This window comes from Ailuropoda melanoleuca, chromosome 4, assembly GCF_002007445.2.
Source record: "Ailuropoda melanoleuca isolate Jingjing chromosome 4, ASM200744v2, whole genome shotgun sequence".
In the NCBI taxonomy this organism is placed as follows: Eukaryota; Metazoa; Chordata; class Mammalia; order Carnivora; family Ursidae; genus Ailuropoda; species Ailuropoda melanoleuca.
Window position 1 is genome coordinate 3,260,088 of NC_048221.1, and position 6,593 is coordinate 3,266,680.

Below are 6,593 nucleotides of genomic sequence, written 5' to 3' on the forward strand. Positions count from 1 at the left end.
CTCTGGATCTCCTTCCTCTCCTTTCTTTGGCTCACGCCCTCCCGCCCCCCAACACCGCATCCGGCCCGTTTCACGATTCCGGAGGAATCCCCCGAGCTGCTTGGCCCCGCCCCGGACCCCGCCCCCTCCGGATGACTTGCTTTCATTGGCCTCTTCGTACACCGCCGGCACTGCCATTGGCCTATTCCACGCCCTCCGCCCGCCCCCCCCGTCGGCCCCTCTCCGGTCTTTTCCGCGCGGGCGGGGGCGGAGCGGGCGGGGCGGGGCAGCGTCGGGGGGGGGGGAACTGGAAGGCGTGGCCAAGCTTCCCGCCCCGCCCCGCCCCGTCCAGTCCCTTCTCAGCCCTCCAGCGCTAGTCCCGCGGCAGCCGCAACGGCCCCTCGGAGGCGGCTGTACGGAGCCCCGACGGTCGGACCGACGGACAGGCCCCGGAGAGCAGGTGAGGAAGCGATGCCGGGGCGCGCCCCCATCTCGGCGAACCTGGGGGGACCACCTGGACGCCCTGTCTCTCTCGGCCCCATGACCCTGCACCCCCTGCCTGTCCGTATTCCTGCCTGAGTTTCCCTCTGTTTCTCCCTTTCCCTCTGCGTCCCCGTCACTCTCCTGCTGTATGGGTTAGGGGAAGACAGAGGGGTCTGAACTGCCCTCCCAAGCGTGGGGCTGTGGTCTGGGACCAGCGTCCGCCCACCCCCATGGGGACTCGGATGGACTCTGCCCCTTTCACCGTGGAGGGTGCCAGGTGCTAGGGCCAGATGCCCAGATTCCAAAGTCGGGAAGGCATTCCAGGTGGTGGGCAGCCTGGCCAAAGGTGTGGTGATGGGAATGTGTGTGGCTTCTGGCTAGTCGAGGTGGCAGGAAGAGCCATTGCCAGGCCCACCCAGACTGGCCACCTGGGAGCTCCCCAGTGGCCTGAAGCCTTGGCCTCAGTTTTGTCAGCTATGGATTGGGACTGTAGCTGCCGAGGTAATTGGCGGGTGACCTGACCTAGATCTGTGTGCATCACCACCTCCTCTACCCGGGGTCCTTCCTGGAGGAGGGACAGCCCCAGCTGTAAACAGGCCTCCAAGGTTGCTTCCTGAGCATATCTGAACCCAGCCAGGGGAGTGGCATGCCCTGGGGGCCCGCGGCAGGCTGAGGCAGTCCAGCCTAGTGGTTGTGGAGTTCAGACCCTGCAATCAGACTGGTAGGCTCTTGTGCCGCCACTCAGCGTGCTACCTAAAACGAGTGATGGGGTTCTCTGGGCCTTAGTGTCCTGTCGGTAGAATGGGAAGGGACATAACTCCCTGGGAGAGAGGGCTGATTCCAGGTTAAATGCAGGAATGCGGGCCTTGCAGGTCTCCTCCTGGCCCTCCCTCTCTCCCCTTCCCTCACCTGCTCCAGCCATACCAACCTCCGCGTTCCTCCGACACGCCAGACATGGTCCTGCCCCAGGGCCTCTGCATGGGCTGTTCCTTCAACTGCCATGCGAGGTCCATGGGCACCGACTTTAAAACATAACAAGTTGCCTAGATGGGCTGGGCCAAGGGACTGCCAGGCAAGGGCTGGGCAGCTGGGAGGAGCGGAGAGGGGCCGGCCCAGGGACGCTGTACCTATGGAAACCGGAACAAAGAGTTGTCGCCCCAGACACACACACACCTGGGCTGTGCTTCTCCCACTTGGAAGGCCTGGTGGCCTGGCATGCTGGCAGGTGAGTGCCCAGACCACTGGAGGGCTGCTAGTGGGGGGCTTGCACCCTGCTTTGATGAGGGTGGGAGGTCCCTAAGTGAATAGATGAGTCAGACAGGTGCAGGTTGGGAACCCGGTGGTGTCCCCTCCTGCTGTGTGGCCTTGGGCAGGTCAGATGCTCTCTGAGCCTGTCTCCTCATCTGAGGCCTGGGTAGGACAAGGGCCTTTCATTGGTTGGTGATCTGATGTGGTGGGTTTAAGAGGCTTCAGTGTCCCTGTCTGTCTAATGGGGCCAGGGGAGGGTGCCTGAGGACAAAGCTCCAGCTGTTGTGCCGGAAATGTCCCCGCCCAGAGGCAGATGCTGAATAATGGCTGAAGCTTGTCTGGGTACAGCCCCAGGTGGTAGAGACATGGGGGGGTTTCCACAGCCCCAGGTGGTAGAGACATGGGGGGGGTTCCGCAGCCCCAGGTGGTAGAGACATGGGGGGGGTTCCGCAGCCCCAGGTGGTAGAGACATGGGGGGGGTTCCACAGCCCCAGGTGGTGGAGGTGTAGAGGCAGGGGAGGGGGGTCCTAGAGATGGGCAGGGCTGGGCCAGTGACACAGCATGTGCACCTCCCCTGGGCACCCCTCACCCCCCCCACCACGAGACAACTCCCTGGGATCCCCCACCTGAGCTTTCCTGGAAGCTCCTCTGGCCAAGGCCTTGGGATCTTCTAAGTCTCTGTTCTCCAGGCCTCAACTTCCACTTCTGTCCAGTGCGATAGTGGAAGTTGGGGAGCATTTACCTGGGGGAGCCCCCACTCCAGAGGAGCTCTTGCTGCACTATGATGTGAACTTGGGCTATCTCTATCTCTCTCTGGGCCTCAGTTTCCCTGGCTGAACAGTTCGGCCTTTGGATGAGCTCTCAGACTCTACACCCCTCTGGTGCTGGAGGTCGTTTATTCACTCAACAGGTTCTGAGCACCTACTGTGAGCCAAAGCCTGGGGAAGGGTGCCTCCGACATAGGACTGACCAAAGCTGAGCCGGTGCCCTCCCTCACTTGGCTCACAGATTGGACTTGGGAAACCCAGGTGATCATCCAGAAATATCATTATGCTTCACTGTAACTGCACGAAGATGATGGAGAGACAGATGGATGTGGAAGGCGGTTTAGATGGGGGATCTGGGAGGGACTCCTGAGGAGGTGACATTTGAGCTGAGGCTGCAATGACAAGAAGAAACAGCCATGTGGAGACCTGAGGGGAAGGGCATTCTAGTCAGAGGACACAGCCCATGCAAAGGCCCTGGGGCAGGCCTGGGCCTGGAGTTTTGGAGGAACAGTGAGGAGATCCATGTGATGGAACAGAGTGAGTGGGGGGAAGAGAGCAGAGGGGGTGGGGTGGGGGTGGGGGCAGGTCACGCATGGTCCTGCCGGCAATGGGAAGAATTTGGACTTTCACCCCAGAAAGGGGAGCAGTGGAGGGCTGTGGGCAGAGGAAGTGGGTCCAGACGCACGTGCTCACTGGCGCCTTCTGGTGGCATCTTCGGGGAGGACGGATGGGGAAGTGTGAGAGCGGGAGCCCTGGCAGAGGGCCCGGGACTCAGGACTAGGACTCAGGCAGTGGCGAGGGGAGAGGTGGGTGGAGCTGGGACTCACCTAGGGGCTGTATCCACCTTGCTGCCAATGACCCCAAAGCCTCCTCCACTTGCTGTGAAACATCTTTCCCTCGCCCTGGCCTGGTCTTTTCTGTAGGGGTGGGCTCTGCGCTCCCACAGCCCTGCTTAGCGCCCAAGCCCGGCATCGGCGGAAGTCTGACCATAGCTGGCAGTGTCCCAGCTCCCCCTGGTGCCCGGCAGGTGGCCAGACCCGGCTCGTCCTTGAGGTGGTCCGTTTGAGAACCCCGTTTGAGAACCACTGAGGCCCCTAAGCCCCTCAGACAAGCAGATCCCTCTCTTCCTTTTGCATTATTCACATCGGGATCAACTGTGGGGTGTGAGTGGTGATTGATAAAAACCCAACGCTGTGGGGGCCCTGGTGTCGGCAGAGGGTCTCGTGCGGGAACAAGGACTGTGGGGGCATTTGCTGCTGTGGACAGAGTCCTCGGGCCACCGCAGCCAGGGCTCAGAGAGGGGAGATGGAGCAGTCGGCCCAGCCCTGCTGTGCGGGTTCATTAATTATTGATACCCTTTGTGGGCGACATGAAGAATTCATGTGGTGGGGACGGGCTGCCCGTGGGCCTGGGGCCTGCTGCCGCTGGCTCAGCTCCGCTCACGAGAGCCCCTCGCTGCCTCGTCAGGAATTTTTACAGCCGGGTTGTTACACGCAGCCATTATTAAAAATGACAGACTATGAGCTCTCATTATATTTAAAACAAGGGCACAGAATATTATTTGACCATAAAAAGTAGTGAAGCATTGACATGCACTGCCCCAGGGATGGACCCCAAGCCCACGACACTCAGGGAGGGAACCAGACATAGAAGGCCACACGGGGTATGAGTCCACGTATGTGACACGTCCAGAACAGGCTCGTCCGTGGAAGGGAAGGGGGTTTGTNGGTTGGTGGGTGTGGGGGGCGGGGGGGGGACGGCTGATAGGGATGGGGCTGCTTTTTGGGGAGATGGAATGTTCTGGAATTAGATAATGGAGATAGTTGCACAAGGACAAATTTTATGGTGTGTGAATCATATGTTGATAAAACTCATAAAAAGGCAAAGGTCATAAATACTCAAAAATCGTAACTTCCTAGTTATTCTACTGTATTTTACTCTGCTCTGTAGTCTTGAGGTCATTTGCGTCTGTCGGATGTGGTCGGTGGAAATGGTACACAGCTCTTCCCAGCTCCACATTCGCTGACATCAAGTTGGAAGCTTGAAATTGGCCATGGCAGGAGCAGGCACGCCGTGGAAACCATACCCGTGCTACACATTGGGGTTTGATGTATTGTCCTGTGGATTGTCTAGACCAGGGATTGGCAGACTTTTTCTATGAAGGGCCCGAGAATAAATACTTTCAGCTCTGTAAGCCGTACAGTTCTCCGTCCCGTCTACCCAAGGCTGCCGTGAGCGCGGAAACAGCCAAAGATGGTATGGCAGCGAATGGCTGGGGCGGTGTGCCAATAAAATTTTATTTACAAAAGCAGGCGGTGGGCCATGGTTTGCCAACTCCTGGTAGAGCTCAAGGAAGTGATGAAGAGAATGCCAGGGATGAGAATTAGACTCAGCAGTGTGTTGGGTCCACAGCGGTTTCCTTGTGAAAAGCACGAGAGCATCGGGGAGGTGCTGTCCGGCCGGGGACACCTGCCATCCGGCTCGGCTCCGATGTTGCTCTCGTTGGCAATGAACGCAGTTCTCATTCTCCGTGGTTCACGTTAGTCTGGCTTGTTCCCGTAAAGGAGAATGTCAGACAACGTCCGTGCCCAGAGCTGCACGTGTCTGTCAACCACATCTGTTCTCCGGCGGCCCGTCCTCGTTTGGCGAAACCTACCGAGAGCATTTTGGGGGAATCGATTTGGCTGTGGGGACTTGACCCGAGAGTTCCGTGTAGTTTATTATGTTTGCAAACGGCGTGGCACGCTTTATACTGGGATAAGCATACGTATGTGCATGTATGCGTACATTTCTATTTTTTTCTGGAAAGCTGGCAGTTTAGACCTTTCCAGCACGTGTCGAATGGGGTGCAACATTCACGGAGCAGCTGAGTGGCAGTGAGGATCCTGGGAAGGAGGATTTCCCGCCCCGCAGAATCACTGTCACCCCCATGCCCGGTGTCTAGAACCAGAAACATGCGGGCTGAGGGGCCACCCCAGCGGGACTCTGTCCTGGGAATGCACAGGGAGTGGGGGAGGGGGTTGTAGGGTGCTCTGGCCCCAGTGGGGTGGGGGAGGGCCAGGAGGAATCTCCCCACCCCCACCACCAGGGCCTCCCAACAAACAGGGCCTGGACGGCTTTCCAACATCATTTCCCGCCCACATTACCTGTGCCTCAATTTGAGTTCAGTAATCAACTAGTCATTCAACAATCCATAGTGAGGATCCATTGCATGCCCAGGGCTGCATACTGGGGACCCCGCCAGGACTAAGGCAGACCCATTGCCCACCTTCATGACCTTGAGCCCGAGTCGTGAATCAACAGGCCGAAACATGAATTGTCACAGATGAACGAGGTGAGGTGGAGGGGACCAGGGGTGAATGATTTGGGGTGTCAGGGAAAGCCTCTCTGAGCGGGAGGACCCTGGTGCTGAGAACACCCCCTGCTCCTGACCCCTGGCAGAGGCACAGCGTGTGCAGTGAGGGGGTGGGTGAGGCTGGAGCCCATTGAGCGACAGACTGATGGAAGGGGGTGTGGCTCTAACGGGGGAGAGACTGGCCCGGCTCCTGGGTTCGGGAACTGAAGGGACTGGAAAGAACAGGGTCCACTGGGAGGGTGCCCTTCACTGGTGCGTGCCCTTCACCTCTCAGGGGAGGCTCGGGGACAGTCCTGCCTCCTGTCTTTGCCTCTGCAGGTAAAGGATGCTAGAGCAGCCCAGAGGTTTGAGGTCAGGGTCTGTGGCCAGTTTGCAGGGCATCTGGGAGCTGGACTGTCCAAACCTGGGATGAGGACAAAGTTCCGAGTCCAAAAGACAAAGTGGGGCTGGCAGAGGAGGTATGGACTGGGCTCCACAGTTCTGGGGAAGAATGTGGGGGNATATTTTAAAATAAATAAAAATAGGGGCGCCTGGGTGGCACAGCGGTTAAGCGTCTGCCTTCGGCTCAGGGCGTGATCCCAGCGTTCTGGGATCGAGCCCCACATCAGGCTCCTTGGCTGGGCGCCTGCTTCGTCCTCTCCCACTCCCCCTGCTTGTGTTCCCTCTCTCGCTGGCTGTCTCTGTCTCTGTCGAATAAATAAATAAAATCTTTTTTTTTTTTTAAAGATTTTATTTATTTATGTGATGGAGAGACAGACAGC

General features: G+C 58.5%; 1 protein-coding gene across 1 annotated transcript in view; it reads left to right on the top strand.

Moving 5' to 3' along the window:
- The first annotated feature begins 311 nt into the window (after nucleotides 1–311).
- Nucleotides 312–6,593, top strand: part of TNFAIP8L1 (TNF alpha induced protein 8 like 1) — a 16,219-nt gene continuing 9,937 nt past the window's right edge. The window contains exon 1 of the mRNA XM_011237394.3: nucleotides 312–439. The gene's annotated coding sequence lies outside the window, so the exon portion shown is untranslated. The remainder of the gene's footprint in view (nucleotides 440–6,593) is intronic.